Genomic DNA, 19,008 nt, shown 5'->3' on the forward strand with positions numbered 1-19,008 from the left:
TGGCCATAAAATGGGGAGACGTAAAAGGACACAAGGAAGGAGCAGAGTGGAAGAGGTCCTGAGCTTCAGTCAGTCCAGGGGAGGGTCAGCCGCTGGAGGGAATGGAGGACGGGGCGGTAGGAGAGAGGGTTGGTCAGTTCTTCAGCCACGCTGGACCAGCTGAGTAGAAAAACTCGCCCAGGATTTAACCGTTAAGAATAGCACTGGACTTATGGGACAAGACAGAACAGCCCAGAAGGGACTAGGTTTCCATCCGTTCCCCTCACTGTCCAGCTGAACTGAAAGGGTCTGGAGGCAGAAGAGAGTAGACCCCAGGTGGGAAGGTACGAGGAGGACCAGGGCTCCCCAGCCGGCCCCTCACACTGTCCATCCCACCCAGCTCTGCAGGAGCCCACTGTGGGCACTGGGGAGGGGGGCTTCCTCTCCCCCAAAGAAACCATCCCGGGCCACATCTGGAATTCCTGGGTCTCTACCTGAGCCTGAAGATTCCTGCCCCCTTCCCATTGCTGGCATTCCTGATCCAAGACTTCCACCTGTTCAGCGTTTGTGGTAATGGCACTGCGACTATGATTTGTTTTGAGTCTTATTTTATGGAGTTACCAACTGAGACATTGACAGATGAAATGAAGGGCTGAGATTTGCTTTTAGAAACAAACAGGGTGGAGGGGTAGGAGAAACGGAATTAGCTTTTCGCAATACTGTTCGGTCTGCTTTTGTATTTGAAATTTGCCTTTGAAAGAAAATTTCCCCTGGAGTGGCCGAGGCGGGGGCCGGAGACGCACACCTGGAGACCCGGGCCTCCCGCGCGGTTGGACCTGGGCGTCCGCGGGTCCGCGGCGGGGAGGCTGCGAGCTGGCGCGGGCTCTGGCGCCACCTGGCGGCCGTCGCGGGACCGACAGCCTCGGAGGCTCCCCGGCCCCGTCGCGCCCGCCCGACAAACGCGGCACTCTGAACCCGAGCGGGACCCCACGACACCGAACGCTCGGGCCCACCGCTGCTGCCCTGACCCCCCGGAAGGTCCTTCGGCACCCCAGCCCAACCTTGCCCTGCCGGGGCCCACCTCTGCCCCTCAGTCCGCCCTCCCCGACAGAGCCTCGTGGCGCCAGCAGTCGTGGGGTGTGGGTGACCGGGCTGACCTGGGGATGGTGGGGTTCCGTGCTCCACGCTGGCTAGGGGGCCTTCTCGGGGAGGCGAGGAGGGCCGGCCCCGCACGCGGCACATCCAGTCAGCTCGTCAGGGACTCACTTTCTGTAATTTCGCCAGAGTGTCGCAGTTTAAAGGCACGTAGGAGAGCATGTCCCACCCCCCAAGTCCTGTTCTCCACAGTGGGCGCCCTCAACTTTTAGCCCATTCTTTTCCTACTTACCCTCATCGCTAAAGAACAGTCTTATAGTTTCAGCTTTTCCACTTGAGGTGTTTGCAACTGACGACAATGAGGACAATTTGGCTTTCCTTCACTTTTCACCTCACACTCCCACACTTCCGTCTCCTTCAGCCCCCTCACCTTTCACCCCTTTATACTTCCGGTCTCCTTCACCTTTCACCCCTGCACTTCCGGTCTCCTTCCCGCTTCACGCCTTACACTTTCTGCCGCCACCTCTCCCAGATGTAGCTTATTTGGGGTTGGATCAATTTTCTGAGTTTGGTTTTCAAATTTCTGAGATTGGTTAACTACTATTCACAGATGAGCCACGATTATTTTTTCCTCCTGCTGTAACTTTTTGTTTACTCTGGATTTTATGATTGTTTTGCATTTTCTTTTGCTTAGTTCTCTATATATTTGTTACTATTTTATTATTAAATCTTCCCAGTTTACAAGTTGTGTAGATTCAAATACATTAGATATTCTATTAATTTGGGCATCTGCAGAACTTTTCCCTCTGGCCTTCTGGGCTGCTCCCATGTAAAGGGGCTGAAAGCTGCAGGAGCAGAGGGCCATCCTGGAGATGCCCTCCACCTCTCTCTGGGGTGACGGCCCATTTTCTGGATCCCCTTTCTTCTCATTTCTTGCTTTGTTCTCCCATTTTGAGTAAGTATGTCCTCCAGCAGCTTCCTGAGAAAGAATGCTTGAGAGATGAACACTCGAGAGCTTACACAGCTAAACATGTCTCTTTTGCCCTAATGCTTAGTGGCTTAGCTGGGTATATAACTGTTGCTTAGGAATTGGTTTCCCTCGGGGTGTTGAAGGCACTGCTACCATCTAGTAGCTAGTGATGAGAAGTCTGAGGCCATTCTGATCCATGGTCCATCCTATTAAATGTATTTTTTTTCCTTTTTGGAAGCTTTTAGGGTCTTCTCTTTATCTTTAGTATCCTGAAAACTCATGATGATGTGCTTTTGAGTGGATCTAATTTTCCATTGTAGAAGGATTTGAAGTATCCTTTTGATATGTTTCATGACTTCCAATTCTGGGAATTTAGGAGAGAAAACAAAATTAGAAAATAAATCCAGGATGTTCAAATTGAAGTTTTCGAAATAAGGAACAAAGAATATAATAGGAAGGAAGTTAATTTGTAAAAAATATGCAAAAATTTCCCAGAGCTGAGTATCATAAGTTTACAGATTGAAAAGTCCTAGGGAGTCCTCAACCTGATGAATAAGTAGAGACCCAGTGCCAGGCATGAGCTGGTGACATCTCTTGGTTTGTATGTTTGAAGCTGCATTTAAATGTTGCATAGAAATTATTTGGACCTCAATATACAATCCAGGTAATAAGTGCTATGACTGAAATGAGGAAGGATTGATGCTGATTTGCTGCATAAAGCTGTATCCAGGAAGGCTTCATGGAGGAGGTGAAACTTGAGTTGGTTTGTAAAGGGTGGGCAGAGAAGAGGGCTAGGTGTTCCACAGGAGGGAAACACTGGGTTTGTAATGAACCCCTGGGGGGGGGGCGGTGTGCATGTGTGGCTGTACCCTGGGTCGGGAGGCCAGGCTAGCTGCAGTATCAAGATAAGGTGAGGTGGGACCTGATCGTGGAGGCCAGTCCCGATCTGGCTGTGGTGGAGCCCCGCTCCTTATCTGAAACTTCCCACAGAGAAAACAATGCCCTCGCTGTGTTCAGCCTGAGCCCAATCACGCCAAAGAGGCCCTGGGCAGCTGAGGCCCGATAAGCAGGTAAAGGTTCCTCTCGGGAACTGAAGGGCAGGGGTCCTGCCTCTTGAGGTCACCTTGTGGGGAGTCCCCACGACCCTCCTGCCCTCCTCATGGAGTTTGAATCTTGACACGGGGAGGGATCTTAGAGCCTCCTAGCCACTGAGCAGAGGCCAGACAGGGTTCAGGATTTGCCCAAGGTCATGCTGCTCTTTGGTGACAGAACTGGGTTTAGAACCCAGATTTCTGGACCCCTGCCCAGGGCTCTTTCCTGCCTGCCTGTGCTCACATCTGGAGAGGCAGCCTTTCATCTGAGGGTTGCCTACACTCAGCCACTCTGCCCCAGGGGCGTCGCGGGGTGTCCAGCTGGGGGGTGGAGGAGGGACCCGAGCAGAGGGCTTGCTGTTTGACTTGGGATCTGCATTTAAGCTCACTTGGAGAATGTAAGTGCCAAGGGCAAGTATGTCCATTCTGCACGTCCATTCAATATCCTACCGCTCTGCACATTTGTGACCCACATTCCCCCGGTCAGGGTCCTCAGGACGCCTCCCCGCCAGAGAGCCCCAGCACAGCACTTGGCAGCAGCCAGATCCCAGAAGGAATTGGAGCCAAATAAAATATGAATTCAGTTGAGCAATGACTCAGGCGCTCCGTTTTGCATAAAGGTTGCTGCTAAGCAAGACGGGGCGGCGCTTACCTCAGAGGCTGGGGTCAGCTCCTTGAACGCAGCGGCCGTATCCCTTCGGCAGCTGGTACGGTGCCTTTCACACAGAACTTGCCTAATACACTTGTGTAGACTTGCCGCCTGTTATGGGTTGAGTTGGGTCCCCCAAAGACGCTGAAGTCCTCATCCCCAGTCCTTGTGAATGTGACCTTATTTGGAAAACGGGTTTTGCAGATGATTAAGTTAGGATGAGGTCAGTAGGGTGGGCCCTAGTCCAATGACAGATGACCTTATAGACAGGGGGAAAGACAGACACAGGAAGAACACGTGAAGACAGGAGTTCTGCTGCCACGAGCCCAGGGACCATGAATGCCGGGAGACCCATCCTCCCCTGGCAGCTTTAGAAGAAGCAAGCCCTTCTGACACCTGGAGCTCAGACTTCTGGCCTCCAGACGTGGGAGGCAATATATCTCTGTTGTTTAGGCTGCTCAAGTTCAGGGCCCACATGTGGGTGGCCCCAGGAAACTATTACAACGCCCCAAGCATCAGTGGTTTCTGCCTCCTGCCTGCCAGGCTGGTCTGTCTGTCTGCTGGCCTGCCAAGGCTGTGTCCCAGCCCAGCCATCAGAGGGTAGCATCTGCAAGACTGGGGTCTCGGGCCCCACACGTGTGGGACTGAAGCCCTTGGCCAATCTCACACACCAGGGGGCCCCCCAGCACAAGGGCATCAGGAGAGGTACAGAGGGACCGGCTCAGCTGAGGCCCGACACCAACCACTGGCTGGTGGAGCTGCAGCTAGCGAGAGAGGCCTTGGCTCAGGCCTGGAAAGCTCGGTTGTCCGTCCAGTTGTCAGGGAGAGCTGCCACCATTCACGCTCCCACCTGGGAAATGCATTCCTCATGCTTCCCCACTGGGTGTCCCAAGGGCATGCCCGTGTGCACGGAATATTTTTGGTAGTCATGAGAAGTGGGGAGCTTCTGGCATTTGGGACACGGGGTGCTAGGCACCCTGTAATGCACAGACGCTGCGAGGGGAACAACGAGGCTTGGCCCCTGTCCTTCCTGGTTTGCGATCAGATCTCTGACCACTTTCTTTTTTGAGAAAGGACGAGTCATTCTTGTGCCCCCCAAGTTCCTGCTAATTTAGTGTCATTTGCATTTGCAGCCTTTTAGGTTATTTAACTTGTAAATTTCCCTCAATAATTCCAGCTCCATTACTTTCCGAGTCCTGATTGCAGCACTTAAATTTTTTAGTATTCCAGGCACCTCCTTCTGAGATGTGTGGGTGCAGCCGCCATCAGAGCAGCCAGAAAGCCCGCCAACCTCCCGTCTGGAGGCTGCGGCTTGACAGATCTGCGGCGAGTGCTGTGCCCAGGCTCTGAGAGAAGAGAGGGGCACAAAGGGGTTCTCACTGAGCTCTGCGCTCCGTGGGCCTTTTCCCATGATTGTCCGTGAATGGGCAGGTCCTCATGCACTGGTAAAGCCTGCTGGGGAGCACCTGCTGTCCCCGCTCTCAGCCCTCCACGGGGTTTTCACATGGGCCACACTTCTCAACTCCACACCCTGTGGGGCGGTTTCCCCCCGAGCATCCCCGTGGCACCCCTGGATTCATCCTCCATCATTTCTGGTCCTGCTCTGTGACTCAGGGGCTGGCCCTGAAGGATGTGCCCCCAGCAGGAGCTCAGAGGGGGACTCACCTGGGTGCTCAGGACCATTGTTCCTTCAGGGAGGCCCCTCCTCCACCTCCAGCTCACTAGGCTCCACTACCAAGATTTTCCTCCTGGGGCACCTGGCTGGCTCCGTTTGTAGAGCATGAGAATCTCAGTTTCAAGGTCGTGAGTTCAAGCCCCACATTGGGCACGGAGCCTACCCAGATAGATAGGTAGATAGATTTTCCTGAGTTCTGGGGGGCTAGGAACGCAGACAAGGCAAAGAGAGGCAAGTAGTCTTGGCTTCTCAGCCAGGAAGACTGGAAGGCTGGGGGACTTGGCAGCCAGGGCTGGAATCATCTGGAGGCTTCCTCACTCACATAAGGTCTAACAGCTGAGAATGGCCGTCAGCCAGAACTCCTACACATGGCCTCTTCATCTGGTCTCTCTGCACAGGCTGGCTTGGGCTGGCGTCCCAGGAGAGCACAGAAGTCCCTGGTACTTGTATGATCTTGCCTTGGACGTCACATAATGTTACCTCCACCGTATTCTGTCGTTCTGGGCAGGCAGAACCGCTCCTGCAGCTGCCTCTGGAAAGTGGATGTGGCTGAATGTCAGGTGCACACAGCCCTTACCTCCTTCAGCCACTCGCTTCCCACTGCGGCCCAGGAGGGTGCGGCTAACCGGAGGAAGATTTTCCCTATGCCTGCCCTGCGGCTGCCAGGGAAGCTGCAACGGTGAGTGTCTGGCATTTTCTGCTTCTAGAGCAGGAGGGATTTTTGCCTGATAAGAGGATTTCCCTAGATCTATGAATAGAGACATATTAAGATAGATGAAGAACTTCCGGTGTTGGGGGATCACTGAGTCCACGAGAGGTTCGGTTCTGCAACCCAGGGACAACTGTGAGCTCTGACTTGTCTGTAGCAAACAATGGTAGGATGTGCCCTCTCTACGCTCCTACAGCAGAACATACAATTACATCCAGTGTACACGTCTCCCTTTTTTGCTGGGAATGGAGTCTTTGGTGACATTGGAATATGGCCTTTTAACCGCAATTTCAAAGATTGTTGTGGAACATTTTAATAAAATGAGTGAGAAATTATAGACTCTAGATTTCATATGTATATTAAGGATACTTTCTTTTGTCATCCTTAAATTCAACTTAAAATTAGTGGAACCTGAAACAAAAGCAATAAAAATGAGATAAAATCAATGTAAGTGATTCTGACATCGAGAAGCAAATTATAACAAAAAACTTTCAGATCCCATAAAAAGCGCTAATTAACTCAGGGGAAGGAATAAAGTTTGAATAGAAGCTATGAATAGGTTTGGGGATTGTTTGATAATCCAGTTAATGAATCATATGAGCACCCTGGGAAAGGATGGAACTTCTTGTTAATTTGACAAGAAACGGAGACATTGACAAAGAAAGATAAAACTCCTCCAGCACCACTTCAAGGAGGCTTTCCGTGACACCCCGATTAATAAATGTCATTAATTCAAAGGGTTTTAGGATTAGTCCCGGAGCAAAAAAATAACTTGAAATGCACTGCAAGCTTCAAACTCCTATGTGAAACTTGATTGAGATTTCCTCAAATGTGGAAATTTATGATAACGATTACCAGCAATGCATTCTAAAGTTGTATTACTCAGGGTCCAGTCAGGAGGCGGAAACCGCCTAGCAATGTGCACAAGGAAAGTTTAACACAAAGAATTAATTTGAACAGGGGATTGGAGTAATAAGGGACTGGCTGGAAAGAAGTAAAGAGGATTCTTAAAGAACACAGCCTCAGAAGACCCAGGGAGCCGCCATGGCCCTGGGGGAGACAGAGCATCCATGAAGTGGTCCCCCTGCAGGGTTGAGATCCAGATCTCGCTGCAGAGAGCGTGGCTCAGTGCATGGCAGACAAGTCGCTGAGGTGCCAGGTCGGCCGCACTTGCTGGAAATCGGCCCCCTGGGGTGCCAAAGGATCATCCACAGGGAGGTGTCACGCCTCAGAACTCGCCCCAAAGCCACAGGAGAAAACCAGGAGATGCTGTTCGTGCCCCACCCCCCAAAGCTGCCCCAAGGGATGCCAAGGGGAGCTCCTGGCTGCTGGCGATTGTTGGAGCGAGGTGCTGCAGAAGCCGCTCTGCTGGCGGGACCAGGGGCTGGCGGATCCTCGGGTGCCGCCGCCGCCGCCGCGAGCAACACGCCGGAGCCAGCGAGAGGAAGCCTTCTCCTCCAGCGGCCCTCCAGCGCCCTCTCCTGACGAAGCTTCGCACAGCAGTCGGCGAACAGTAAATATTCCCAGGGTCCAAGTCATCACCAGAAAGCGGGCACTGAAGGGATGGATGCTCGGGAGCTGAGACGCAGTCACTTGGTAACTGGCACGGAAGCTGCAGGAAACTTTTCTAACTTAATAAATCACTAAATGTGTATCCATCGTGCTAGAGGAAAGACTATCTTCCCAATTTCTCTGATCAGATTTTGTCAGGGAAGAGTTAGTCAAACCACTTATAGCCAAAAATTATAAGAAAAAATACTATAGAGGTATAGCAGATAGTTAATGAGGATATTTTATTTTTCTGGATTTTATGTTTTGGGGTATCTTTCAACTTGAAAAATTGGTAACGTTGTTTTTCTCATTCTAAGCCAATATTTACTTTCATTCCTAATATCGTATTTGTAAGAATTGTGTTCTTTTTCATAAAAGGACTTCCCAAATTCTATTAGTTTCAGGGACCCCAAAACTGGATCTGCCCCTGCCCATGGGAGATCTTCCCTTCAAGCTTTTTATAAACGTTGCTCATCCAGAGGCCCATGAGGTCTCAGCTTCCGTGTGAAATTTCTTCGAATACTTCAGGCTACCCGGATACTTGGCCCTTCGTATACTGTCTGCGGCCCTAAAGGGGGACTACTCACGCAGCACTTCTGAAACCAGGTGTGGGTTTTCCTCACCAAGCAATTCTCCAGTTCTCTGAGATCCCCGCTGGGTGTCCTACAAGTCAATCCAGCTCTGACACCACCTACCAGCACAGAGCATCACATCCCACAGGTGAGGGGCCCGGTCCCACACGACTGACCCACCATGCAGACACGGTCACCAGTCCACTCTGTCACCTGTGCTCCTGACCCACTGGCTTTCAATCAGGTTCCCACCACCCCTTCCTCAGGTTGGATAATTCGGTAGAATGAGTCAGAGACCTTGGGGAAAGAGATTACTTATCTCTGATTACAAATCAGAAACAGCCAGATTGATGAGATGGCTGGGGAAGCCTTGGGGAAGGGGTGCTGAGCTTCCATGCCCTCTTCACACACACACACACACACACACACACACACACACACACACACACCAGCATTGCCACATGGTCAGCCACCCAGAGGCTCTCCGAACCCCTTCAATTAGGGTTTGCTGGTTTTTTTTTTTAAAATGGAGGCCTCATGTCATAGACTCAATGGGTAAAATTATTGCCCATTAACGATGAACTCAACTTCCAACCCTTCTCCCCTCCCTCCTGGAGCGGTGCAGGGGAGGAGCGCTGAAAAACCAACCCTCTAACCGGGAGGTTGGTTCCCCTGGCAACCAGCCTCCATCCTGAGGTTTATCCCAGAGCCCCCAGCCCCATCTCCTTCACATCTAAAAAGATGCTTGTCACTTCAGAGATTCCGAGGTTTTGGAAGTCGCATACCGGGAAGTGGGACAGAACAAATATATATTGCTCATTATGTCAAAGGCACTTTTTTATCTCTGTGCTCATTGGCCATCTAGCCCACGCCACTGTCTATTTTTATTTAACTAAAATTTCTTTCTAGCTTCACACAAATGTGTCTTCTTTTCCTGGAATGTGCAGAGAATTCTCTGTCTCCTTCACAGCAACGGTCACCTCCTACCTTGGCCCATCACTTGGACTGTAAACTTCCAACAGGGAAGAGGTCATGTTATTTATATATCTGAACTTGAACACCTAGCAGCGTTCAATAACTGTCGAGTGCATGAATTAAGATAGATCTCCTGTCTCCTCTACTAGATTATAAGCTCCTTGAGGGCAGAATTAGGGTTAAAGTTGGGGGAACTCAGGGAGGTCATCCAATCTAACCCCTGGGGACAGGGGGAAATGAGGCCTGTAATGGGGCATGTCCTCAAGACCCTAGGGGCTAGGCCACATGAGTGTCACCTTCAAGTTCAGTGCTCTTTCTCCCCTTTGTGTGTGTGTGTGTGTGTGTGTGTGTGTGTGTGTGAGATGGGGTCGGAGGTCAGAGATAGAGTGAGAAGTAGAGCCTGTCCCCCTGAGCCGTGTGGCTGAGACAGGCATCCATCCTTCTCCTCATTCTTGGCACAGGTAAGTGTGTTGGGAGCAGAACCCCAAGAGTCTGTTCTTTAAAAATGGGAGTGGGGGCATCTGGCTGGCTCAGTTGATGGAGCATGTGACTCTTGATCTCAGGGTTGGGAGTTCGAGCCTCATGTTGGGAATAGATATTACTTAAAAAAAATAAAATCTTTAAGAAATGAAAATGAAAAATAAAGATGGGAGGGGCTGGGGACATGTGATCAAAGCCTTCCAAAATTCCTGACAATCTCCACAGCAGGGTGCAGCCTAGGTCCTGACAATAGTCTAAAAGGGGGAATTAATGGGTCAAGAAGTACAAACTTAAATAAAATTAATATTCTTCATTAATATTCTTCATTCTTCAAATTGTTGTACCAATTTATAGCCTCATTAACAAAGTAGGAAGATGTGTATTTCTCAGATGCCCCAACTTCATCAACCTTGGATACTATCAAACCTATGCCAGTATAATAGCAAGCAAATGATTTCTCATTGTGCTTAATCTGTGTTTCTTTAATTACTGGAGGGGTTGAACATCTTTTTAAATGTTTATGGGTCAAGGAAACATACAAATGGCCGAGAGACACATGAAAAAATGCTCAACGTCACTCAGCCTCAGGGAAATACAAATCAAAAAACCACAATGAGATACCACCTTACACCAGTCAGAATGGCTAAAATTAACAAGTCAGGCAACGACAGATGTTGGCGAGGATGTGGAGAAAGGGGATCCCTCCTACACTGTTGGTGGGAATGCAAACTGGTGCAGCCGCTCTGGAAAACAGTGTGGAGGTTCCTCAGAAAGTCAAAAATAGAGCTACCCTACGACCCAGCAATTGCACTACTGGGTATTTACCCCAAAGATACAAATGTAGTGATCTGAAGGGGTACCTGCACCCCAATGTTTATAACAGCAATGCCCACAATAGCCAAACTATGGAAAGAGCCCAGATGTCCATCGATGGATAAATGGATAAAGAAGATGTGGGGTGTGTGTGTGTGTGTGATGGAATATTTCTCAGCCAACAAAAAGAATGAAATCTTGCCATTTACAACAACGTGGGTGGAACTAGAAGGTATTATGCTGAGCGAAATAAGTCAATCATAGAACGCCAATTATCATATCACTTCACTCATACGTGAAATTTAAGAAACAAAACAGAGGATCATAGGGAAAAGAATGGAAAAATAGAGTAAGATGAACTCAGAGAGGGAGACAGACCAGAAGAGACTCTTAACTAGGGTGCCTAAAAAAAAAAGGAGACTTTTTTTTTAAAGATGTTATTTATTTATTTGACAGACAGAAAGCATAAGCAAGGGGAGTGGCAGGCAAAGAGAGAGGGTGAAGCAAGCTCCCCACGGAGTAGGGAGCCTAATGCGGGCCTCGATCCCAGGACCCTGGGATCATGACCTGAATCAAAGGCAGACACTTAACTGACTGAGCCACCCAGGTGCCTGAAAATAGACTCTTAATTATAGAGAACAAACTGAGGGTTGCTGGAGGGGAGGTGGGTGGGGGGATGGGGTAATTGGGTGATGGGCATTAAGGAGGGCAGGTGATGTAATGAGCACTGGGTATTATACAAGACTGATGAATCACTGAACTCTACCTCTGAAACCAATAATACACTGTATATTAATTAATTGAATTTAAATAAAATTAAATTTAATTTAAAAAATAAATTAATGTTTGTGGGTCATTTTAATTTTGGGGGATAAAATCCTATGGTTGTTTGTTATTGCTGATATTTAATAACAAAAATTCAATGGAGTAAATTTTAAGGATCTAGTTGACTTTTTAACCAATTCATGAACTGGGCAGCATCCTGTCTAGGAAGTAGACAAGAGTACCAAAACACTACAGAAAAGGACAGGTCTTTAAATGTAGAGAGGGAGTGGAAAAAAAGGAAATGATTAGCAAAGAATCCATTGTTTTAGGCAAGGTGGAAGGGAGTGGGGGTCTATCCTAGTGCCGATCAGGAAATTTTCATGTTGATTGGTTAAAGGTCACATTTCTGGGGGATTGAAACTGCAGTCAGGTTAGGCATTAAGTCTTCGTTTACCGACTTGGGGCCTTAACCTACGCGACCCCATTTTGGGCCCGTGGTTTTCTTTTTCTTTTTTCTTTTTAATTTATTTATTTTTAAAAGATTTTATTTATTTCTTTGACAGAGAGAGAGCACAAGTAGGGGGAGCAGCAGGCAGAGGGAGAGGGAGAAGTGGGCTCCCTGCTCAGCAGGGAGCCCAAAGAGGGGCTCAATCCTAGGACCCTGGGATCATGACCTGAGCTGAAATCGAGCTGGCCTCCTGACAGACTGAGCCACCCAGGCGCCCCTCTTTAAACTTTTCAAAAGAGAGAAGTAGAAGGCAGATTGTACCAGTGGATGGCAGCCTACGGGTAGATCATGGAGTTTCACGATCGCACGTAGTAGGTGCTCAATAAACATGGGTCAGATTAATGAACAATCATCAAGGATCCTGCTTGGTGAGGTGTGCAGGGGACCATTCTGTCCTGCTCTTTCCTGCCTGATTCTGGGCTTGGCCAGGGGAGTGAAATCTCTCCTTGCTTTTGTGGGGAAGGGAGCCAAGGTGGAAATAGGACACAATGGCTCAATATGAACAGGTGTCCTAATCCGTTCCGGCTCAAGTTTTGTAGAGATGGTTCCAGAGAATACAGCAGGAAGGGTGTGGCTTGTAGATTCTGCCACTTTTAGATCCTGCTAGATACTTCCTTGAGCTGCGAGCCAACACAAATTCTGAATTTCACCACAAGAGAGAGCCCTAAACTAAGGATGATGCTGAAATTCGGCCCGCGCTGTCTTCAAGTTACCCTTCACAAATTTTGATTTTTCCACCTCAGATTTTTCCTCACAAGTTAAAATGGCTGCAAGAGGTGCAATTCCCTGTCTAGTGTCTTTATACATATTTTTTAAAACAAAACTATGATGTAACTCTTGGCTCTATGTTCAGTGATATCTAAATACCATAGCAACTTGATACCCACCATTTAAAAATACATAAAGTTCTCTTTTAATTTCCTTTTTCTTCATAAACTTATCTTTCCATTCACTTCCCTCATCTAATTTCATCCTAGTAGAATACGTCTCAGCAACAAGAATACAAATTAAAATTTAAGGAAATTTTATATCCTATGACATGAGTCTCTAAGTACTGAGAAGTTTCTTCCGGTCAGGGTTGTCATTGCCATTATTAGTAAACATATATCTCATTAAATCAACATAAAAATGTTGCAAATTTTGATAATTGTTAAACATAAAAAGTCAATTTTCATTGGAAATACCTCCCTTAATGAGGTGAATGAGGTTGTTTTTATTTTCCAGTTTGCCGGAGTAGGACCCATTCCTGACCAAACACAGTCCCGTGTCCACTGCTTAGAATGGGTTTTGGGCTCTGCAGCTAAGAACACCTGCAAGAGTGGTCAGTGCTGAGATGCTGATTAAAGCCGGATGAAAGCCTCTGAGCGATGTCCTCTGAGGGTTTGAATTCAGTTATATTATCCACATGTGAAAGCACACTACAACAAAATTAAGTAAAACTGACCTGCTCCTTCATCCTGCATCTAGGTAATCATCAGTCACTGTAAATTACTTTCCCTTATAAGCATTTGCATCCATTTCTTTCTTTCTATTAACTACTTTTTTTTTTTGAGAGACAGAGAGAGAGCACGCATGCGCACGGAGAGGGGGGTGGATGAGGGAGGAAGAGTAGAAAGAGAATCTTTAAGCAGACTCCCTACTGAGCAGGGAACCCCACACAGGGCTCCGATCTAAAAACCCTGATATCATGCCCTGAGCCGAAAAATCAAGGGTGGGCTGCTTAACCGACTGAGCCACCCAGGTGCCCCTCCATTAACTACCTTTAGCCAGGTCTGTATCTCTTTCTACCTGAGCCATGGCAGTGACGTCCAGACCCCTCTACAGTCCTTCCCGCACATGGTTATTGGATTGGTCTTCCTTACGCCCCTTCTACCCTGCCACTCTTTTACAAACAAAACAAAACAAACTTTCTGATCTCCTAGAATAGGAAGTCTAGACTTCTGTTGCTATTATTCAGTGCTCCCTGGGATGTCCCTCTCTGTCATCTTGAACACTGCTGGACCTATTCTCATCCAGCATCCTCTCCCAGTCTGGCGGGTCTCTCCTGCCTCACTTACCTCCCATGTCGCAGTCTCTTTGAACCAATGGGCAGTCCCTCTTGGCGGTCCCTTCTGGTCTGCCACTGTCTTCATATCATGGGAAAGGCATATGCGGTTGCTAGCAGAGACAATACATATTTCCGTGTTCATGTAATGTGCCAGAAATAGATTCATCTTGAAATTTATGGGGCAATCAGAGGATAGAAATTTCAAATAAGTGCTCCTAGGGAAGTATTATATATTAATAATGTTGACTAAGCATCTGCTGTGTTCATCACTGTGCTAGGCACTGGTGCAAGAAATAGAAATGTAAGATGTAGTCTATCTTCCCTCAAAGGCTGTTAATTTACTTGGGGAGACAATAATTCTATACATTAAGATAGCAAATAAAATAGTATAGAATCAAGGGACACCTGGGTGGCTCAGTCGGTTGAGTGTCTGACTCTTGACTTCAGTTCTGGTGGTGTGGGGTCGAGCCCCGCACTGGGCTCTGTGCTCAGTGGGGAGGCTGCTTGAGATTCTCTCTTGCCCTCTCCCTCTGCCCCTCACCCTGCTCATGCTCTCACTCTCTCTCTCAAATAAATAAAACAAAATCTTTTAAAAAATTGTATAGAATCCATATGTTCATTATAGAAAATTTTGAAAATAAAAAGTCCTAAAAAATGCTATAGAATCAAATGCAAAATGAACCTGTTATCATGTTATAAATTATTTTCCTATCTTTTCCCTTGTTAACTTTTAACTAGAAGTAATACACACTTGTCAAAGTGAAAAGTTTTGAAGTAGACAGAGTAAAAGTGTAAGTCCCTATTCACCCCCTTCTCTATCCTTCTTGGTGAATACCTTTCCGGATTCAATGGTCTTAGAGATACATGTGTTGATAAGCACACATACACACTTACAGTATGTTTTAACAGCACTGTCATAGTTACACTGTTCAGGAACTTGCTTCTTACAGTTTTGTACCTTCCACTGTCCGACATGCATGCAAATCTACTCTGTCCTTTCTGATGACTGCTATAGTGTTCTGTAGTAAGAACTTCCTCTCATTTATTTCTCCTTGCCCTCTATTGATGAGCATTTGGTTTCGTTTTACTTTTTCCTTATTAGAGTTACACTCTACAAAATTGTGCAAATTCATCTGTATGTGTTCTGCAAACAAGAAAAACACAGGAACAATGAAGCAATGAAAGCAATGAGTAAGCATTAGTCGTTAAGAATGTAAGCTCTCTTTTTCCCTTCTCTTCATCTCTTCTCTTCTCCCCCTCTTCTTCCTTCTTTTTCCCATGAAAAGGGCATTCAAAAAAATTATAGTATCTAGGGGTGCTTGGGTGGCTCAGTTGGCTAAGTATCTCTCTTCCACTGATGCTGGGGTCCTGGGATTGAGCCCCACAATCGGCTCCCTGCTCAGCGGGGAGCCTGCTTCTCCCTCTCCCTCTGCCTCTGCTCTCTCTTGCTGTCTCTCTCTCTCAAGTAAATAAATAAAATCCTTAAAAACAATTTTAATATCTCATTCTGTTTAAAGAGATAAAGTTATCAAGAAGTGTAGGAAGTCTAGGATTTGTCCTTAATGTAGTAATCTACAGGAATATCACTGAACAAAACAGAACTAACAACCACAACAAAACACCCTTAGAAAAAGCTTCACATCAGAGATGACCTTCACCATTATAAATAATGAATAATTAGCAACAACCTTGTGACTAGCCCTCCCCAATCAATATCTATTTCTCTGTCCCTCTCATTGTAACGGAATCCCTGACTTCGGTTGGCACAGGGCTATCGAGATTGAGTTCTGCGTTTCCCAGCCTCCTTTGCGCCTGTGTGACCAGGTGACCAAGTGCTGGCCAATGGAGACGTAAGGTGTGAAGCACGTGACTTCCGACTGAGCACCCTCCCTCCCTTCGCCTTTTCCCTTCTATCTGCTTAGAATGTGGACGTGCTAAGGAGCCACCAGGTACTCCGCGCAGGAGGGCTGTGCCCTGCAGATGGCAGCGCACTGAGATGGAAAGAGTGTTTCCTTGCACCTTGGGGTCACCATATCAGCCTGGGGTTCTTAGAAGAGCAGACAGAATTTCAATTTCCCTTAGTTATTTTGAGTCTGTTCCAGCAGGCAAGTCTGTATTCTAACACAAATGCAAATGACCAACAGTAGGAGATGATGGGCTGGTCTATTGTATTCCTACTCGGTGAGATATTGGGTAGCTATTGAAATTATATTTATGAAAGTATGAAATAATAATAAAAACTCTTCAGATACATTAATTTTTTAAAGTATGATTAAAATTGCATATATGGGATTTTTTATATATATATGAAAAGCTCTTATTAAGAAAAATTTACATGGAAAAGTTAATAATGGTTGTAGTTTAGTTAATGAAACAGGGGGATTTATATTTATCCTCTCACTTTATTATTTAATATTTTTTAAATAATAAAATAAGAAGGGGCGCTTGGGTGGCTCCATTGGTTAAGCGTCTGCCTTCAGCTCGGGTCATGATCTCAGGGTCCTGGGACGGAGCCCAGCCCAGTAGGGAGTCGGCTTCTTCCTCTCCCTCTGCCCCTCCCCCGACTAGTGCATTTTCTCTCTCTCTCTCTCAAATAAATAAAATCTTTAAAAATTTTTTAAAAATTAAAAAAATAAGAAAAATTTGTTAAATAGTATTCCTAAACTATTCAGCAAATCTCTCGGGTTTGGTTGCCTCTTTGAGCAGGTGATACAGGCATGGCCAACAGAGTAGGGAACAAGGGGAAGGGCTCCCCTCTTCTGGCCTGACTCCCCTCACAGGCTCCCTTGCAAGACTATCCCCGATTACAGCAATCCCGTTACCAACCTGCTTTTCTGTATTAAGCTCTGCGACTGCTATTTAATCCCCTCTTTGGGGTAACATGCTAAATATCTGACGCATTAGGATCAATCACTTAGTAGCTGGAGCCGCTTGGTAATTAGTACTTGTGAGGAAGTGGGCAGGGGTGGAGGTGTGGCGGTTGGAGGGTGAAGAAAGGGAACATTGGGAACAAGAAGTAGGTATCCTTGACCTGAAGCTTTGCCTAAATGACTGCTTGTGGAGCGAGCTGCTGCTGACAGCTACTCAACGTCTGTTCCCCTCTTCTTTCTTCCTAAGAGATTACCAATTCTTTTTTAAGGGGGTAAGCCACGATTCTCCGAGATGACACGCAAATAGTAGTGGTTATTTTTTTTTTCTAGTCTATTGACTTTCTAGTGACATTTTTTCTACTCAAGTAGGAAGTTTAAGGGGTGGGGCTTCTGATTAAGCTCTCGTTTTCCTAATAGAAATGGACAGACTTAGTTGACACACGCTTTTCATTCTTTGCCCTTCCTTCTTCTCATCTGGACCATGGACACAATGTTTGGAGGTGCAGTGACCATCTCTTTTCAGGGCATAAAAAGTGTTAAAGTTTCAGAATAAAAGTAAAATTATCACTCATATTCAGATATAAAAATGAACATATGTTAAAGATTTTACTGAACTCATGAGGGAACAAAGCAGATGTGATAACCAGCTCAAAAGAGGAGCCAATGGGGCGCCTGGGTGGGTCAGTCGGTTAAGTGACCAACTCTTGATTTTGGCCTAGGTCATGATTTCAGGGTCGTGGGATTGAGCCCCATGTCCATGTTGGGGCTCTGGGCTCAGTGGGGAGTCTGCTTGAAGGATTCTCTCTCTCCCTCTGCCCCTCCCCCCTGTGTCTTTGCTCTCTGTCTCTCAAAATAAATAGATATATCTTAAAAAAAAAAAAAAAAAAAAAAAAAAAAAAAAAAAACAACCACCGGTTGAATTAGACATTCCCCAAAGTTTTAGGAAATAGGTTTTTTTTTTGTTGTTTTTTTTTGTTTTTTGTTTTTTGTTTTTTTTTTTTTAGAAAATAGGGATGGTGGAGATTTCTGATTTTCCCATTTTTTAAAAAGTTATTTATTTTAGAGAGGGAGAGAGCACACAAGCAGGGGGAGGGGCAGAGGGAGAGAGAATCTCAATCCCACTCTCTGCTGAACGCGGAGCCCGATGCGGGGCTCCATCTCCCTACTCTGAGATAATGACCTAAATCAATGATTTTACCTTTTTACCTGTCATGCATACCATGTGATTTGTCATTGTTTTCTGGAATCAAGTAAAGAAACAAAGTAAAGTAGTTCAGCATTCCACAGAAGGCTCTCAAACTGTAAGCTTACAGCAATGCCTAGCTACTTTCTTGCCACCGTGTTCATCTTAGTTTTCATTCACCCTTGGACTTAAAATCACAAAGCTAATATTGTACATCAAATTCTTTTTAACATTAAAATAGGTTAAATGATAAAACAGATTATTCTGAATTTAGTTAGATAGTATGCATACCATGGTTTGATTTACTTTACCACCTCTGCCCTTATTTCTTTTCTTTTGAGAGTTGGAACATCACCTACTCACCTCTTGGGAGACAGATGAACAGAGGTACTTGGGTTAAACATCTGGGAGCAGAGCATGCCGGAAATTCGAACCCGGGACGCAGAACCTGAAGACTGCATGCTCTCAGAGGGATTCCACCTGAGTCAGGTGAGCAGCGAAGCCCATGGGGCAAAGGCAGAGAGAGAATCCTGAAGCAGATTCCCTACTGAGCGCAGAGCCCGGCATGGACGACATGGACGTGGGGCTCAATCCCAAGACCCAATCTCTCAGTGCCTGAGATCCAGCCTCCCAGCCCATGTTTCCTGGGAATCAGAGCAACTCTCATATCTGATACTTCCAAAATTTCTTTCAGCTTCTGTCATCTTCCAGGGGGACTGAAATTATGTATTCCCAATCAGGGGGAAACAAATCTCCCTCACCACTTGCTTGGTTACTCTGTCCTTCGAGTTCTCTTCCAGCTAAAATGCTAAATAAAATGGCCACGTCTCCAAATAAGGTTATCAGTGATTGAAAACCTACCAGACTGGAAGTGTGACTCATCATTCAAATTCCCTGAAAATTCCAGTTTATAACCACTTCCCCAAATTCCCATTTACAAATAGAAAAACCAAGAATGAACTGGTTTTCTTTTTAAATCCACTTCCTCATCTCTAAAAAATTAGTTTACTGCACAACTTCACCCAACACATGTACACTGTTCTGATCAAAGCAATTCTAAATAAAGCTGAACTGTT

At 46.5% G+C, this 19,008-nt stretch overlaps 1 long non-coding RNA gene across 2 annotated transcripts; it reads right to left on the reverse strand.

The window, feature by feature from the left end:
• Positions 1 to 433: 433 nt before the first annotated feature.
• LOC130542098 (uncharacterized) lies at positions 434 to 18,743 on the reverse strand. Of its 2 annotated transcripts, XR_008956407.1 has the most exons (5): positions 18,296 to 18,743; positions 13,890 to 13,989; positions 3,788 to 3,963; positions 1,367 to 2,408; positions 434 to 1,248 (listed from the first exon to the last, which is right to left on the reverse strand). It is a non-coding gene; the product is annotated as an uncharacterized LOC130542098 (long non-coding RNA). The 2 variants fall into 2 exon arrangements; XR_008956406.1 differs by having other exon boundaries at positions 434 to 2,408.
• Between the last annotated feature and the right edge of the window lie 265 nt (positions 18,744 to 19,008).

The sequence above is a fragment of the Ursus arctos genome, unplaced genomic scaffold (genome assembly GCF_023065955.2).
Source record: "Ursus arctos isolate Adak ecotype North America unplaced genomic scaffold, UrsArc2.0 scaffold_3, whole genome shotgun sequence".
In the NCBI taxonomy this organism is placed as follows: Eukaryota; Metazoa; Chordata; class Mammalia; order Carnivora; family Ursidae; genus Ursus; species Ursus arctos.